Here is an 18,769-nt window from a genome sequence, read left to right as displayed (position 1 = left end):
TTTTGTCCCTGACAAAAACATAAAAATATGTAATAAAATGTACTTATTTTAATCAACCGTTAAAACGACACATTATGCCGTAACTATGAAATAAATATCTCGTAATTATGAGAAGTTTTATGTGTGTCTATCACAGCACTACAGCATTTCTCCAACTTAATGTCACAGTTAATTGAATTAATAAAATTCTATTTTACACTTGGCTTAATTCACAAGGAAATCTTAGTGTCACTGAGCGGCGTTGATGGCATTTTAATAAGCATTTAAACAGTGCGAAGGATTTTGAGTCTTGGCGTTTAAACAGCCGTAAAAAATAAACCAGACCTCTCTGTATAAATCCTAAAGCCAGGCAGACTTTTTGAATGAGCGCTATCCGTTCAGAAGGATGTTAATTAACATTTGCAACACTAAAGAACCTGCTATAGACCTGTTATTTAATAAAAATGTTTATTAAGAACTGACCTTCCCATCTACTCTAATATAATTAACAATGTCTAAAAATATAAAACATTTTCTGAACAAACTATTTTTTTAAATATATAGCCTATAGCAAAACACAAAAAAACAACAAATCAGGTTTTGTACTGTACACTCATTAAACCGAAATAGACCAAGAACAATTCCATAATTTACAATGACTGACTACTCTCTAATATAATAAAATGTTTAAGAATATAAAACACTTTTTCAAAAAATGATTTTTTTAACTCAGTTCCGAGCTGCGAGAGACAAGGTGCAGCGCATTTTGCCCAAACAATAAAACATTTTAGTAAAACAGTGATAATAGTATATTTTAATACCATTGCTTTGGTGTTTAAACTACACTCAATCCGACGATATTTATTACGTTATTTCATATTTGGTGGGGTCGCTCCCACTACATGTAGGGAACCAGACCAACAACCAATCAATTTAGACTACGCCACCCTAATTTATCATACAGGGTAAGGGATCCCCAAAGGTTGCCTCAAATAAATGAGAATCAAGGCTGATTAACAAAAATATATCATTTATTGTATAAAATCAGCAGGACACAAGCATAAAATACTTTAAGGCCCTTTCAGTTAGCTAATAACAGCAATTATAATAATACAGACAAAGGCTTCATAAAAAGAGAAATTCTGGCACTTTCAGTTAAACAATAGCAGCAATTATGGTTACATCAACCAAAAACTCCAAAAATGGAGAGAATAATGTTATTACTGACCCTGACAACAAAAAGAAAATAAACAAAAGAGTGTAACACCTGCAACACTTCAGTTATTGAAAACAAATCATTCACCTCAAATGAAAGAAAATAATAAATAAATAAATAAATAAATCTGTGTTATGACGCACACTAGCAACCAAAACAACCACAAACAAAATAAATCACTCTACAAACAAAACTAGTTTTGACATCAAATAAAGGATGCTACAGGTGTACACCAAATTAACAAAACACCATGAGTCAGTATCCAATGCCACTATTAGTTACATACATAAGGCCCAGTAGGGGATATTAGAAACCGTGTCTATCTAAAACACAGTAAACACAAGTAAAAATACTGAGCTCACAAAGAACTGCTGAATGGTCAGTACACAATCAACTAAACAAGATGGCTCAGAGATATTGCACAGTGTTCATTAAATAAAAACGTGGTAGGAGGAAAACAGTGGCTCACAGGCAACAAGGCCCAGTTCCACTGCAACAGACAACACAACACTTTTATTCCTCAATACTCAAAACATAGCAAATGCAGTTTAAAGAATAGCAAAATTACCCCCCAGTTATAAACAGCACAGTTCTTAAGATTTTAATACAGTAAAAGTACAACCCTTATACTACTTTATTTTCAGTGCAAATTCAAATATACCCATTAATCAATCTACTCAATCACTAGGATAGCCTAGCTATAGGAAACCCTCAGAGTCATGAAATGATTAAAAAAAACACCCACCTAAATTGTAGAATGCTACACTCCAACACAAGTGGAGAAGGAAGGCTGGACAATACTCAGTCTGTGCTAAAATTAAAGCATATAGTTCAATATTAACACCATTATATAAATAATAATTGTTAATAATAATCAATAAACACATTCTAGAACCAGGAGATATATTACACTACACAACCCCCAATTAAACAACCATACTTACTATACTTTGGCAGTGAAGCCTAAAGCTCTATTTAATTAGATGGCCCTCCACCACTGGACCACTGCACCACCAAACAACCGAGCAGAAGGAAAACCCGTGTTGGATTCCTAACACGGCTTACTGCTGCATCTATGATCTACCTCCTAAATAATTAAAAAAATATATATTTAATCTAAGCTTGACTTTACGCATACCAAGTAAAAAGACATGCGCTGAATTAATCATTAAAACCTACCAGACTCAGCTCCCGCCACAGCGACGACACACCAACCGAGCCGGTCCCACAACAGCGCCAGCATGCACGCCAAACAACAGCTGCCCCCTTTGTTTCCCCATACCGGAAGTGAACCCTTATTAGGTGCTGGCCTGATATGGCGCCAGAAATTAAGTTTTTATTATTAGAAAATTCTTTTAAAACCCACTTACCCTATTGGTATTCCACTAATGTACATAAAAGAAAAAATATATATATATCTAATAATAATAAAAATTAAATCTCTGCAGATCGATTCTTCCTTAATTTATTTCCTACTAGCCATTACACAGGATTCCAGCAGGTGGCGCCAATGGACTGTTTATATATTTATTTATTTAAAACCCGTCTGTTCCCAGCCCTACTACATTCACCCCCAGTTTCAGAGTTCACCGTCCCGGTGACTATTACTGACCATAGTACTACTGCCATGGCCTAAAAACTGACTGGGCCAAGCTAACTATACTTGCTCTCTGAACAGAGCTTGATATAGCAGCACGAGGAAGGTGAAAGGGATTTGAATGTTGCCCTGCCGTAGAGCGTGTAGAACGCCGCATGCTTAAAATACCTGCCGATTCATGTCCGTCCTGCTCTGACATCAAAGGCCCCTGAGGAACTGAAGGAATGGGGGGTTGGCTAGTTGAAGGCTCCTGGTCCACTTGAGTAGGCACCAGCCCAAAACTATGAGGGGGCTCTGGCAATGCATTATCAACATCTGCCCCACAAGGCCTTACATAGAACACTGCTTCCCCCAGAACACTCTCTTCTTCTGACTCCCCCAACTCTTCCTCATTAGATGAAACTAAGGCTGCCCCTTGAGTTAGTTCCACCGTACTCTGCTCTACTTGTACCAATGGTTTCGCCATCATAGTGACCACCTTCAGTTCAGACCGGTGCATAGTTTTACCATCTCCCTGACTTCCTAGGGGTCTAACCTTATACAAAGTGCCAACTTGATCTAAATGCCTAATTACCTCAAAGACTGAGGAACTCCACAGGTCCTGTACTTTGTGTCGGCCCTGAAAATGGTTCCTACAACGCACCTGGGTACCTACAGGAAGCAAAGGAGAGGGTTTGTTATGATTACGCCTACGATAAGCTGCTGCCTCCTCCAAGTGTCCTCTAGCCTTGACATAAACTCCAGCCAAATACTCCCTATGTTGGGCCACCCAATCGGAAGGCTCAACACTTACATCCCCCTTTTCCTCTCTGGTATTTCCCAACAACCTGTCTACAGGCAGCTGTGGCTTCTGCCCGAACATCAACTCGTATGGGGAATACTGGGTAGTCTGGTGTACAGTGGTGTTATATGCGAACAGTAGCTGTGGCAACAGCTGGGGCCATTTTCTCTTCTTTTCTGGGGGTAATGTCCTGAGCAAGTCATGTAGAGTTCGATTAAACCGTTCACATTGCCCGTTACCCTCTGGATGATAAGGTGTGGTACGGCTCTTCTCAATGCCATATAGTTCACACAGACGTCGCAACAACTCCCCCTCAAAATTGCGGCCCTGATCTGAATGTATCCTCTGTGGTACCCCATAGACATAAAACCATTTTTCAGTTAACACCCTCGCTACTGTGCTTGCCTTCTGATCTGAAACAGGATAAGCTTGAGTGAATTTAGAAAACACATCAGTAATAACCAACACGTTCTCCTGCCCATTACTAGCCCGCTCAAGAACCGTAAAATCAATGGCCACGATTTCGAGCGGTCGAGTAGCCAGCAGACTGCCCATAAAAGTTCTTACCTTAGGCTGAGTGGCCTTGGCCACTGAACATCGACCGCACTGCAAACACCAATCTCTCACATCTCGCCACATTTTTGGCCAATAACATCTTTGCCGCACAAGCTCAGTAGTACGTTCTATGCCCTGATGGCCCTGATGGTCATGTAAACAAGTGAGTACCTCCTCTTGAAGTGCCCGTGGCAGCAACAACTGGCGAACTGGATGAGTGGCTGGTGGAAGTTGGACTTGCCTATATAAAACACCCTCGCTCTCTATGATCCTAGGCCATTGCCGAATCAACTCTCTCAACCCCTCAGGTTCTGTATTTAAATCAGACCCCGTGGGCTTCCGCCCCTGCTTCCAATACCGCAAAAAGCTGGCAATGCATGGATCAGCAGCTTGCAACACCTGGAGATCAGCCTTGCTACGACTAGGGACTGCATCCACTGCTTGTGACTCAGCCAACACAGGTTTTTCAGAACAATCATCCTGATGGATCACCTCACGGGGAATAGAAATTCCTCCCACCACATCCAGAGGATTAGATGATTCTGAAGGGACAGGCAAACGCGACAGGGCATCAGCATTACGATTAGCCGTTCCTGGGCGGTACTTGATCTCGTAATCAAACAGTGCTAGCTGGGATGCCCACCGCTGCTCCACAGCTCCCAACTTTGCAGACTGTAAGTAACTGAGTGGGTTGTTGTCAGTGTAGACAATACATTTATTGCCCAACAGATACTCTCTAAATTTCTCAGTCAGAGCCCACTTTAATGCCAACAGCTCCAACTTCATGGTGCTGTAGTTAGACATGTTCCTCTCTGCCGGCCGCAGCCCACGACTTGCGTACGCAATGGGACGCCGTTGCCCATCTAAATCTTGGGATAACACAGCCCCCAGCCCTGCATGGCTTGCATCAATTTCTACATAAAAGGGCTGAGTAAAATTAGCATAACCTAGCACCGGAGCCTGTACTAAACGGCCTTTAAGACTCAAAAAGCTCTTCTCGCAGGTTTCATTCCAGTGCTGTTCGAAAGTGCCTGGCACTCGAGGCTTGGGATTTTTCCGGGGGCCTTGTAGCATGCTCACCAATTTGTGAAGGGGAGCCGCCAAATGAGCAAATCCTTCCACAAAACGTCTATAATACGAAGCAAAACCCAGGAATGACCGCAACTCCTTGACTGTGGAAGGTGTTCTCCATTCAGCCACTACCCGAATCTTTTCTGGGTCAGTAGATACTCCCTCTTTAGAAATAACATGGCCTAAATAACTGACTTCCGTCTGAAAGAAGTTGCATTTTTGTAACTTTAGCTTTAACTGATGCTGTTGTAGCCTGCCCAGCACCAAGTCCAGCCGCTGAAGATGTTCCTGAAAGGTTTGGGAGAAGATGACAACATCGTCTAAATAAAGTAAGAGTGAATGGAAACTCTGATCCCCGAAAATTCGTTCCATTAATCGCTGAAAGGTGCTTGGGGCATTGCACAATCCAAATGGCATTCTGTTGAACTCGAACAAGCCGAATGGTGTACAAAAGGCAGTTTTCTCTCTATCCTGTTTAGCTACCGGCACTTGATTGTATCCACTAGCTAAATCTAATGTGCTAAACCATTTAGCACCACTCAAAGCATCCAAGGACTCTTCGATCCTGGGCAAGGGGAAGGCATCTTTACGAGTTTTCGCATTAAGCTGCCGATAGTCCACGCAAAGCCGAATAGACCCGTCTTTCTTTTGGACCACCACTATTGGTGAGGCATAAGGACTCGTGCTAGGGCTCACCACATTACGGTCCACCAATTCTTGGATATGAACCTTCACTAGATCATACTGTGAAGGTGCAAGACGCCGATACCTTTGCCTTACTGGAGTATGATCCACAAGGGGAATGGTATGTTCGACCAATGTGGTACAACCCAAGTCACCATCATGTTGACTGAAAGTGTCCCGATACTTCTCCAACGTGGCCCGAGCTTGTTCCTGTTCTCGAACAGACAAAGAGGGCCAAGTAAGTTGTGAAAAATCAGGGCCAGGACCATTACCTGTGTGCACAGACTGAACAGTCACTACCTGTTGCTGTTCATCCCTCTGAACTTGTACAGTACTAGCACTTGAAAGGCACTGGGCTACATAAAGCTCCCCTAATACTACCTTTGGCTGGAGCCACTTATCGTGATGGCCTACGTTCACAATGGGCACTTGCACTACCCCTTGGTCCACTGTCAAAAGTGCTAACGGTATCAGAAGATCGCTAGGCAAATGGCCATGCACAAAGGAGGCTGGTTCCAACACGCCAGAAGAAAGAGAATACCCTAGACCACTATGACATAATGCAGTTACAAACTTCATAGTGCCAGCTGGAATTCGCACAGCAGGACCACGCTGCAGTCTAACTAGGCCTACCTTACCCTCTTGGGAAGTACGCTCTAACTGTTGACATTGAGAGAATGCATGTTGCCACACCTTACCAGCCTGCTGGACATCAGGGGAGCGAAACAGGGCCAGGCCATGCTGCAGGAACAATTCCTGATAACACTGGCTGATTATGTTCATCCCCAACAAACCTGGAATAGATTTCTTTGACAGATGGTTATTAGAATCACATGGACTTTTGGTAATCAAAATGCCCATCTTGGGCAAGACTTTCCCCAAAACACACACATCTAATTCCAAATAGCCCAAGTATGGAATGTCCAACCCATTAGCAGCTTTCAACTGTAACCAAGGACAAGACTGCATGGATGACTGCAAAGGATTCTGTAAATACTGATAAAAAAACTGATCTGTTACAGTACTTACCATAGAACCCGTATCTAATAAACAGGTCACTGGCACCCCCCCAATCTCGATCTCCACCACAGGACACTCTGCAACCAATTTAGCTGTATGCAAGGATCGAAAGCCCCTTTCCTCCCCTCCCGACACCTGGGCCATTGTATCGGGGGGTACTAGTTTTCCTGATGTTGGACAGTAGCACAACCACCAGCCAACCCCCCAAGCTCTACACCTCTACCTGCCTCTGTCTTACAAAAGCGACCAATATGTCCAGGTTGACCACAACGTACACATATTGGCTTACCATCGGCCTGAAAACGATACCGTGAATCGCGGTTCAATGAGTTACTTCGGGGCCTAGAAGCTGAAGGGGCCGAGTCTAAACGCTGAATAATCGCATCTAGTTGCACTTGCTGTTTCCGAAGGCTCTCCTTTAAATCCCCCAATTCATCAGTGCGGTTAGCAAAGACAACATTCACTTCCCCCTCACACCCAGCTACTGGATAGGTACGGCATGAATTGGCACGGGAACGGTTACCGAGGGACTCTCCCTCCTCAGCCCAGCGAATTGCTTCACTGCGAATACTTAAAAAAGTTACTTCAGGATCTACCCGAACCTGACGCCGGAGTTCTCTGCGTAATAAACCATCACGTACACATTCAATAAATTGATCACGTAGGGTAAGATCTGAGTTAGCAAAACAAAAAGGATCCCGCCGTTTTACGGCCTCCATCAAAGTCATTAATGCATGGGAATAAACCCTTAAGGACTCCCCCTCGCGTTGTCGCCGCTGAAAGAACTGAGTCTGTAGGCTAATACAGATTTGTGAACACCCATATACACTACTTAAAATACTAAATATTCTCTCTGGTTCCTCTCTCTCTACAGCCGAACGAAACTTCACTTCTGCCTTTGCCTCCCCGTCCAGCAAATCCAATACCACTAAGGCCTGCTCACCCCTAGACCCAGGACGCACTGCTAAATATCTTTTAACCTCTTCCACCCACTCCTCCACTGTAACAGAATCTACCTTAGGGTTCCCTGAAAACCTCGGACATTTTCTATCCCTTGGCATATATACGTAACGTTCAACTACCCCATTTGAAACTGAGACATTACCTTGAACAGAACTGGGATTAGAGGACTGTATAGAGTTATTTGCAGCCGCATTATCTGTTCCTACAGCGGTAGATCGCTGAGTTACCTCCTCTCTAAGTCTACTATTTTCAGCTCTAAGTTGTTGAACTAAATCAGTAAGTGCCTTCATCTGATCAGCAAGGTTTTCATCAGCCATTATGACAGCTAAAAATATATATATATATATATATGTATATCTATAACCTGAAAACAAATGAGAGGATACAAAGAAAACTAAAAAAATACAAAAAAAAGAAATTCTAAAGCTATTAACTAGTCGTTCCCAGAGATGCCTGGTCTTCTCCAAGATGCTGAAGCTCTTCTCCTGGTGTCAGCACCTCTCTTCACCTGTGACCACTGTTTTTCCTCCAACTCCTCCACGTACTAACCCAAACACTGAGCCATCATGTGTAACTGACCAAACCTTTGTTAAACAGCCTTAACTTAAGACCCTGCCGACTACGCCACTATTTGGTGGGGTCGCTCCCACTACATGTAGGGAACCAGACCAACAACCAATCAATTTAGACTACGCCACCCTAATTTATCATACAGGGTAAGGGATCCCCAAAGGTTGCCTCAAATAAATGAGAATCAAGGCTGATTAACAAAAATATATCATTTATTGTATAAAATCAGCAGGACACAAGCATAAAATACTTTAAGGCCCTTTCAGTTAGCTAATAACAGCAATTATAATAATACAGACAAAGGCTTCATAAAAAGAGAAATTCTGGCACTTTCAGTTAAACAATAGCAGCAATTATGGTTACATCAACCAAAAACTCCAAAAATGGAGAGAATAATGTTATTACTGACCCTGACAACAAAAAGAAAATAAACAAAAGAGTGTAACACCTGCAACACTTCAGTTATTGAAAACAAATCATTCACCTCAAATGAAAGAAAATAATAAATAAATAAATAAATAAATCTGTGTTATGACGCACACTAGCAACCAAAACAACCACAAACAAAATAAATCACTCTACAAACAAAACTAGTTTTGACATCAAATAAAGGATGCTACAGGTGTACACCAAATTAACAAAACACCATGAGTCAGTATCCAATGCCACTATTAGTTACATACATAAGGCCCAGTAGGGGATATTAGAAACCGTGTCTATCTAAAACACAGTAAACACAAGTAAAAATACTGAGCTCACAAAGAACTGCTGAATGGTCAGTACACAATCAACTAAACAAGATGGCTCAGAGATATTGCACAGTGTTCATTAAATAAAAACGTGGTAGGAGGAAAACAGTGGCTCACAGGCAACAAGGCCCAGTTCCACTGCAACAGACAACACAACACTTTTATTCCTCAATACTCAAAACATAGCAAATGCAGTTTAAAGAATAGCAAAATTACCCCCCAGTTATAAACAGCACAGTTCTTAAGATTTTAATACAGTAAAAGTACAACCCTTATACTACTTTATTTTCAGTGCAAATTCAAATATACCCATTAATCAATCTACTCAATCACTAGGATAGCCTAGCTATAGGAAACCCTCAGAGTCATGAAATGATTAAAAAAAACACCCACCTAAATTGTAGAATGCTACACTCCAACACAAGTGGAGAAGGAAGGCTGGACAATACTCAGTCTGTGCTAAAATTAAAGCAGATAGTTCAATATTAACACCATTATATAAATAATAATTGTTAATAATAATCAATAAACACATTCTAGAACCAGGAGATATATTACACTACACAACCCCCAATTAAACAACCATACTTACTATACTTTGGCAGTGAAGCCTAAAGCTCTATTTAATTAGATGGCCCTCCACCACTGGACCACTGCACCACCAAACAACCGAGCAGAAGGAAAACCCGTGTTGGATTCCTAACACGGCTTACTGCTGCATCTATGATCTACCTCCTAAATAATTAAAAAAATATATATTTAATCTAAGCTTGACTTTACGCATACCAAGTAAAAAGACATGCGCTGAATTAATCATTAAAACCTACCAGACTCAGCTCCCGCCACAGCGACGACACACCAACCGAGCCGGTCCCACAACAGCGCCAGCATGCACGCCAAACAACAGCTGCCCCCTTTGTTTCCCCATACCGGAAGTGAACCCTTATTAGGTGCTGGCCTGATATGGCGCCAGAAATTAAGTTTTTATTATTAGAAAATTCTTTTAAAACCCACTTACCCTATTGGTATTCCACTAATGTACATTAAAGAAAAAATATATATATATCTAATAATAATAAAAATTAAATCTCTGCAGATCGATTCTTCCTTAATTTATTTCCTACTAGCCATTACACAGGATTCCAGCAGGTGGCGCCAATGGACTGTTTATATATTTATTTATTTAAAACCCGTCTGTTCCCAGCCCTACTACACATATATTTTAATATATGTGACCATGGTGATGAGAAACGAAGGCAAACATATATTAAATTATATATGTTCATTTGATATTAAATTAAGAATCAAAATCCGAAAAAAAATTTATTTTTAATATAATTTCAAAAAACAAATAAGGCTTTGTATTTCGTGTTTTTAATTTGATGCTCCAAACAAAAATGGGAAAATAAAATAACGGAGCAGGAGGCAAACTTAAAGCGTCTTATTCAAATTTCCTTTCCATCTTCAATGCATACTGCAGGTAAAGGTGGCTTTTAACAGTGAAAAGCCACATTTAAAGCACAATGCTGTAAAACGCTCTGAATAACAGGCTGCTGTGATTACAATCAGTTAGCTATTTATAACCCAAACTTGGGCCGGCTGCGGGGGACGGATTTCAGCAGAACACCCGGTCGCCCGAGATTTCCCAGCACTTTCCTCAGGCGGGTCGGTCGGGCTCTGTTTGTTATTGCTATTTTTTATTTTATATAAAGCTATGGCGTGATATACACAATACAGCAGTAACAAATCAAAATGTTTTTCAAAAAAAGTTGCACAAGTTAGAATGTTGTAATCACACAGCTCTGGAACTGCAGTGAGCACACACACACACACAAACACACACACACACACACATACACACACACACGCCCGCACTCCTGCACTGCACTGCTCCTCATCTCTGATATTTTTTAAATATTCAAATTAAGTTCGAATTCATAAATCCTCACAATCAATTTTACAGTCCAATTTATCATGCATTCTTTATTCCAGCACCTTATGTTGATTTTATCTCCTCTCAAACATACAAGTGTATACCATTATTTTAATTGACAACACTACTATACATATAACTGCATTTTACATTTCTTACATTCATTCATTTATTTACATTTAAATATCCACTATAATAATTAAAAGAAAGGAAAATAAATGCAGTTAATTACAGAATTTTGTTGTGATAAATCAGATCACCCTTTTAATTGATTGACACCACTAATGTTTTTTTAAACAACAGGTCTATAGCAGGTTCTAGTGTTGCAATGTTAATTAACATCTTCTGAACAGATTTAGCTCATTCAAACAAAATGTTTTTAAAAAGCTCAGGTTTAATGTTCCACACTAAAAAAAAGTTTTGTTCAAACTGGGCTGGGGCTCACAAAAACAGTTTATGGAGCGGGTCCGGTCGGGCCAGGTCTGGCTGGATTTTTTTGGGCTGGATCTAAGCTCTACTGCTGCTTACTCATGCTTTAATGTTACAGTTCATAATCTGTCATTTTGTTTCAGGACTTAAGAAAACTGCCCTGTTTCTGCTGAACCGAGCGCATATACACAGAAAGAGCTCTGGCTACGGGCTGTGTTTGTCCTGCAGTGTGAACTCCTATATCGCAGCGTGTCAGTGCAGTGTGAGCTTATGAATCAGAGGCGTATGAGTCTGCCTGACTTTAGGATTTATACAGAGAGGTCTGGTTTATTTTTTACGGCTGTATAAAAGCTGAGATTCAAAATCCTTTGCCGTGTTTAAATGCTTATGAAAATGCCATCAATGCCGCTCAGTGACGCTAAGATTTCCTTGTGAATTAAGCCAAGTGTAAAATAGAATTTTATTAATTCAATTAAGTGCGGCATTAAGTCTGAGAAATGCTGTAGTGCGGTGGTAGACGCACAAAGAACTTCTCATAATTACGAGATGTTTTTATAATTAAGACATAGTATGTCGTTTGAACGACATATTAAAAAGATACTTTCTCATAATTACGGCATTATCAGTAAAGCCAGAGCAGTAGATTCTCTGCACTGTCACTGGGATTGATGAAGCTTTAATTTAAGATTTTATGTAAATGTGCTTTCTCTTGTTCTCGTAGCTGGGTTCTGGAGGTTCTCCTTTATTACTGAAGGTAAGAGGTTGAATAATTGAGTTGTTACTCTTCATAGACACATAGCTGGGTTCTGGAGGTTCTCCTTTATTACTGAAGGTAAGAGGTTGAATAATTGAGTTGTTACTCTTCATAGACACATAGCTGGGTTCTGGAGGTTCTCCTTTATTACTGAAGGTGAAAGGTTGAATCACTGAGTTGTTACTCTTCATAGACACATAAGCTGGGTTCTGGAGGTTCGGCTGTGGGTTTCTGCAGTCTGTAAATGAGATCAAATAAAAACATGCTTTATAAACAGATAAGAAAACTGCAGAGTCATCATAAATAAAGCAGTCTCAAGCAGATAAATATTACGTTACAACATTTATTTATCAATGGCAATAAATTCAGCATGGTCGCACATCTGGTTTGACAGTAATTAGCAAAGTTTATCTCCTTTTTTTTATTAACATGTCTTCAATAAAACCATGCAAACATGTACATTTTTGTGTGGTATTAGTTTAAGCAGACTGTGTTTGTCTATTGTTGTGACTTAGCTGAAGATCAGAACACATTAAATGCCAATGTATGCAGAAATACAAGTAATCCCAAAGGGTTCACATAATTTTCTTGCAACTGTGTATATACTCAGTGGGATCATGCACCTACTTTTTTTACTCACCTGTTAACCTGTACTCATGTGATGTGAAAATAAAGCTGATCTGAATCATGATTAATAATTAAATTACATATATTATAAGTCTGTTTAAATGAGCAAAATCTGTTCAGAATGATGTTGAAGAAGATTGTATTAAGAACAGATTTCCAAAAGATTAAAACACCAACAATGTGAAATATGATCCACAAAAATTATGTCGGAATGACCTTCCTCTAATATAATATAATTTAACATGGTTTAAGAATATAAAATACTTTCTTAACAAACAAACATTTAATATTTACAAAAAAATGGCTATGCCCTGCACACTCATAAAACCAAAATAATCATTTATAATTAATTATTTATTTATTTATAATTAATTAAGAATGATTATAATTTCTAAAAATATAATTAACGATGTTTAAGAATATAAAATGCTTTCTGAACAAACATTTTTAATTTTATTTTAAGCATATAGCCTTATTTTATAGCCTTTATTTTAAGCTTATAGCACTCTGCGCTTAACACACTCTGCAAAGTCGACACACGTGTTGTTTCTATCAACAACTAACTTGAATTAGCTCCATACCTCTGACTGTCCTTCGCATTGGACCAAATTTAGCTCACCTTACGTAATGTTTCTCCTCACTTCAGAGGGCTCCATTTTGTTGGCTATTTAGCTACACACAGTAGTTTACCAGCCGTAACTATAAAATAAAATATACTTGCGCACAGTAACTATTAGTTACTAGCTATATTTTTTCTGACATTTATATGGATTTATATTTATGTTTTCTACACTGACTAGTGTTACTGACCAAAATAAACGCTTTTTAGGAGAGATATAAGTTATGTGTAAATATGTATAAGACAATAACGTTACCTGACAAAATCTGTTTTAATGACGTTAATAAACATCACTGTGACAACGCTAGTCACAGTTTCACTGCAGCAAAGGACGAGGACATGAATCATTTAAATAACCAGCCTGTACTGATTTCTGCCCCCAATAACCCTTTCAATAACCTCCAATAGCCTTTAATAGTCTTCAGTAGCCTTCAACAGTCTTACCTTGCAGCCGTGGTGTGTCCATTGAACTCCGTAGTTATAAACATCATGAGGTTAGCAGCGCGCTAACTGACCTGTTTATAATGTAATCCGAGCAGTGACTCCGTGACGGATGCTCTAAACTGCTGCTGTTATCTGGTTGGGCTGAAAGATGAAGTGTAGAGAGCTGTATTATCCGGTTAGTGGGGTTAAAACCTTTATTTTCTACTTTGATTAATTTAAGAAAAGCTGAGCCCTGTAGCCCGTGGCTGGGCTGTAGCTCTGTGACTGGTGTAAAGACAGCGGAGCTTGTGCTGCTGCAGCTCCGACTAGTGGTTGGATGATGAACTGCAGCTTCCTGTGAGCGAGCAGTTTCTCCGGCCATCCACACACAGTCTGATAAACTGCTTAACCCTAAACTCCTGAATCAGATCGGCTAAAATCAGAGGAATATCTGCCGGTCGCCGATACCGTATTCTGGCTGAAAATCGGCCGATACCGATACACTGACGATCGATCGTTCTATCTCTAAAATATATATATATATATATATATATATATATATATATATATATATATATATATATATATATATATATATATTTATATATGTATAAAAGACAGTGCTGTATACATTTATTACACTCTGCAACTGTAGGGGGAGCCCACGAGCACAAAATCTCAATCCTACCTAGTGGAGCTTTAAAGACTTACAAGTTGTAAATACTAAGTCAATAATAATAATAATAATAACAATAGTGTACTTATTATTACTAACTGTATCCGGACTAATTAAAGTATACTTTTCCTCCTTATATATTACATTTTTACCTACTTAATCTGTATTTCAGTATACTGTGCTAATTTTCTACTGGTGATGTACTTAAATTAAAATCTTTACTAAGTATTATTTTATAAAACTGTGTAAAACTTTTTTATAATAAAACTATACTTTTATAAAATAATTAATCGGAGCCTATATTTTTGCAAAAAACAACAACTGTACTTCAATGAAATTTGCTAACAAAACTGTGCTAATTAACATTGTATGTGTTGATACTACATTAATAACTATTTAGATTATGATTTTAATGTTCAGCTGGACAGCTCACCCAAATATTCTCAAATTCTATTAAACAGTGTCAAAAATAACATATGACTAGTATATTCAGTATCAAACAAATAGTAATTAAGCACAAAATAGTTGTTCTAAAGTACACAACTTAAGTACAGACTTATTTCAGCTAAATTTAAGTATACTTTTTTTCTACACTGGAATAAAGCAGGATTTTGTTTCTTTTGTAATTGTTCCTTAATTTGACCACAAGGTGGCAGTGTTGGCACGTCTAAAGCCTTCACAGGAAACTGCGTGGCCTTCATCCCCAGCTATAGAATAGAATACAGTACAGAAAAATGCATTCAAACCGACCAGTCATTGGCAATAAAATCATAAATGGCTTATTTCACTGAATTGGTGCCATTTCTCTTGCCAAGAAACATAGTGTATTATACATTCACCCAATCGCAAAAGTAAGATATGTAATTCAAAACTTTCATAGAAACTACTCATAACCCTTAAAAAATAGTATTTGTTACCTGTCCCCCACTCTCTAACTATAAACTTTACCATAAATTATAATTATTAAATTCCTTCAGAGATGTATTTTTTGCATTGTTGTGTGACTCCAAATGCAAATCCCATTCATGCTTTAAAAATATTTATTTCCAAACCAACCAAACCATGAATCGGCTCATCTAAACGAACCGTACTTTTTTGCAGACCAAAAATGGTAGGAGTGAACGCAGACTTGAGTTTTCCCTTAATTAATTACTTCATTTATTTTTACTGAATCAATCCTTTCTTTTAGTAAACTTTACTTCATTTATTTTTACTGAATCAATTCTTTCTTTTATTAAACTTTACTTCATTTATTTTTACTGAATCCATCCTTTCTTTTATTAAACTTTACTTCATTTATTTTTACTGAATCAATCCTTTCTTTTAGTAAACTTTACTTCATTTCTGCATACAATATTACCTAATTACAATTACTTAATTTATACAATATTATTCAAATAATTTATGATACATAATATATTATAATTCCTCAAATCGAAATATTTTTATTTAAAACACACGTTCAAATATTTACATAATCTCAAAGATTTATTTTGTAAACAGACCAAGTCTCACTGTCTCATGTGTTGAGACAGTGTAATATGTGTGTTTTAACTAAAAATATTTAAATTTCAGGATTTATAAAAATATTTTGTATCATAAATAAAATATAATTAATAAAATAAACATTTTAGTAATATTGTATAAATTAAGTGAGTGTAATTAGGTAATATTGTATGCAGAAATTAAGCAAAGTTTACTAAAAGAAAGGATTGATTCAGTAAAATAAATTAAGTAAAGTTTACTAAAAGAAAGGATTGATTCAGTAAAAATAAATGAAGTAAAGTTTACTAAAAGAAAGGATTGATTCAGTAAAAATAAATGAAGTAAAGTTTACTAAAAGAAAGGATTGATTCAGTAAAAATAAATGTGTAACGCCAGACAGAGTGGAGCGACGCTTGCCGAGTAAAATGAACAAACAGGTTTATTTACAGGCTGATAAACAGATAGTAAAGATGTTAGAGCCAAACAAACAATAATCTCACCAGAAACCAAAGCCGTAGTAGTATAAACAGTCCGTGTTAGTAACCAAAAGACCAACCAAGCATTAAATCCAAAAGGGGCAAAACAAGAGACATAAACCGATAAACCAGAAAAGAAGGTCGTAACGAGAAGGCAATAGAAGAACACATGAGAAACGCCTAGTATGCAACGAAAGTCGACAATACCTCGCGAAGATAGAATACATAATGCAGCCTTAAATACAAAACACATGATGAGCATAACCCGGAACTTCCTCAGAACACCGGTGAATCTGAGCGTCGTAGCGTAACGTGATTGGGCGAAGTAGAGCGACTGACGGTGACGTCCTAAAACATAGGATTATGGGAAACGGAGTCCAGTAGTGTGGAAGGAGACTCAGGCTGCGTAACAGTACTCCCCCCCAAAGAGTCCGAAGAGACCGACGGATGAGGACGACACAAGGGAGCCGCCCCCCCACACCCAGTGGAGATCCGGACAGATGGCCTGGAAGCGGGAACAGAATAGACGGGAGCTCTAGATCTGGGACGACCCCTCCTGGAGCCGTGGACGGGACTGAGGGACCGGACCGAGCCTGCACCTCCACGCCTACCCCTTCTAGGACCAGGAGACCCTCTCCTAGGACGACCTCTGGGGCGTGGCACCGGACGTGACGGATGAGACCGGTGGAAAACCTCCACCATCAAGGGATCCAGGATGTCAGCAGCCGGGACCCAACTACGCTCCTTAGGTCCGTAACCCTTCCAGTCCACCAGGTACTCCAGGGCTCCCCTTCTCCTCCTGGAGTCCAATAAACTTTCCACCGCATACACAGGACCACCCTCCATATCCATGGGAGGGGGAGGAAGTGACCCGTGCGAAGTCTCATCCAGGGGTCCAGGGATAACCGGCTTTAACAAGGAGACATGAAAGGAAGGACATACACGATAATGAGTAGGTAGATCGAGACGGTAGGTTACTTCATTTATTTGCTTAATGATCTTGAAAGGGCCAATGTACTTAACTGTAAGCTTCTTATTTCCGTCAGACAGCCGGAAATCCCTGGTGGATAGCCAAACCCGGTCTCCAGGAGAATAAAGGGGGGTCTCACGACGTAGGCGGTCAGCTTGTTGCTTTTGACGCTCTATGACAGCCTCAATGCGTCTGTGAGTCTCCTCCCACACTTCCTCGCTCCGACGCATCCAATCATCAACAGCGGGGATGTTAGAGGGTTCGGCTGACCAGGGCATAAGGGGAGGTTGGTAACCTAGGAAGCATTGAAATGGAGTCATCTTAGTGGTAGAACTAATGAGAGAGTTTTGAGCTACTTCAGCCCAGGGGAGATATTTGGCCCAGTCATGAAAATTATTGGAAAAATAAATCCTTAAGAATTTACCCAGCTCCTGATTCATCCTCTCACATTGGTCGTTTCTCTGAGGATGATAACCTGAAGAAAGACTGACAGATATACCTAATCTATTCATAAATGCAGACCAGACCTGAGAAATAAACTGAGGGCCTCGATCAGAAACTATATCTTCAAGAATACCAAAAATGCGTAAAACTTGATTAAATAGTGTTTCAGCAGTTTCTAAAGCAGTGGGTAACTTACTGAAGGGGATGAATCTAACACCACGAGAAAAGCTATCTACAACAGTCATAATAGCAGTTTGACCCATGGATATAGGGAGGTCTGTAACAAAATCTACCGCTAGATGCGACCAGGGTCGAGCTGGAACAGGTAAGGGTACTAATTTGCCGGCCGGTAGAGTACGCGGAGTCTTACTTTGAGCACAGACAGTGCAGGAGGAAACAAAATCGTGAATATCAGAACGCATATTCTCCCACCAAAAACGATTCTCTAATAACTGATACGTACGTGTCTCACCAGGATGTCCTGACGAAGGAGAAGTATGAGCCCATGTAATAAGCCTGGATCTGCACTGATCAGGAACATAAGATTTGTTAGGTGGACATTGTGCTGGAGGAGGTGTTTCTGAGTTTAACTGATCAATCTCTTCAGAGATCTCCCATCTGATGGGAGGCAAAATAATCTCTGGCTTTAAAATAGATGTTTGCAAAGAATTTTCTACACTACCATCTTCATAGATGCGGGAGAGTGCATCAGCCTTAGTATTTCTGGATCCAGGTCTATAAGTAATTA

General features: G+C 39.4%; 1 long non-coding RNA gene across 2 annotated transcripts; it reads right to left on the bottom strand.

Moving 5' to 3' along the window:
• Window positions 1-987: 987 nt before the first annotated feature.
• On the bottom strand, window positions 988-10,213 carry LOC125785695 (uncharacterized). 2 transcript variants are annotated; one of them, XR_007428019.1, is made up of 2 exons: window positions 9,579-10,213; window positions 988-1,685 (listed from the first exon to the last, which is right to left on the bottom strand). It is a non-coding gene; the product is annotated as an uncharacterized LOC125785695 (long non-coding RNA). The 2 variants fall into 2 exon arrangements; XR_007428018.1 differs by lacking the exon at window positions 988-1,685 and adding an exon at window positions 8,626-9,323.
• Window positions 10,214-18,769: the final 8,556 nt, after the last annotated feature.

Source organism: Astyanax mexicanus, chromosome 21, assembly GCF_023375975.1.
Source record: "Astyanax mexicanus isolate ESR-SI-001 chromosome 21, AstMex3_surface, whole genome shotgun sequence".
NCBI classification, from domain to species: Eukaryota; Metazoa; Chordata; class Actinopteri; order Characiformes; family Acestrorhamphidae; genus Astyanax; species Astyanax mexicanus.
Note: the sequence above shows the minus strand (reverse complement) of the source record. Positions and strands in the feature narration are given on the sequence as shown.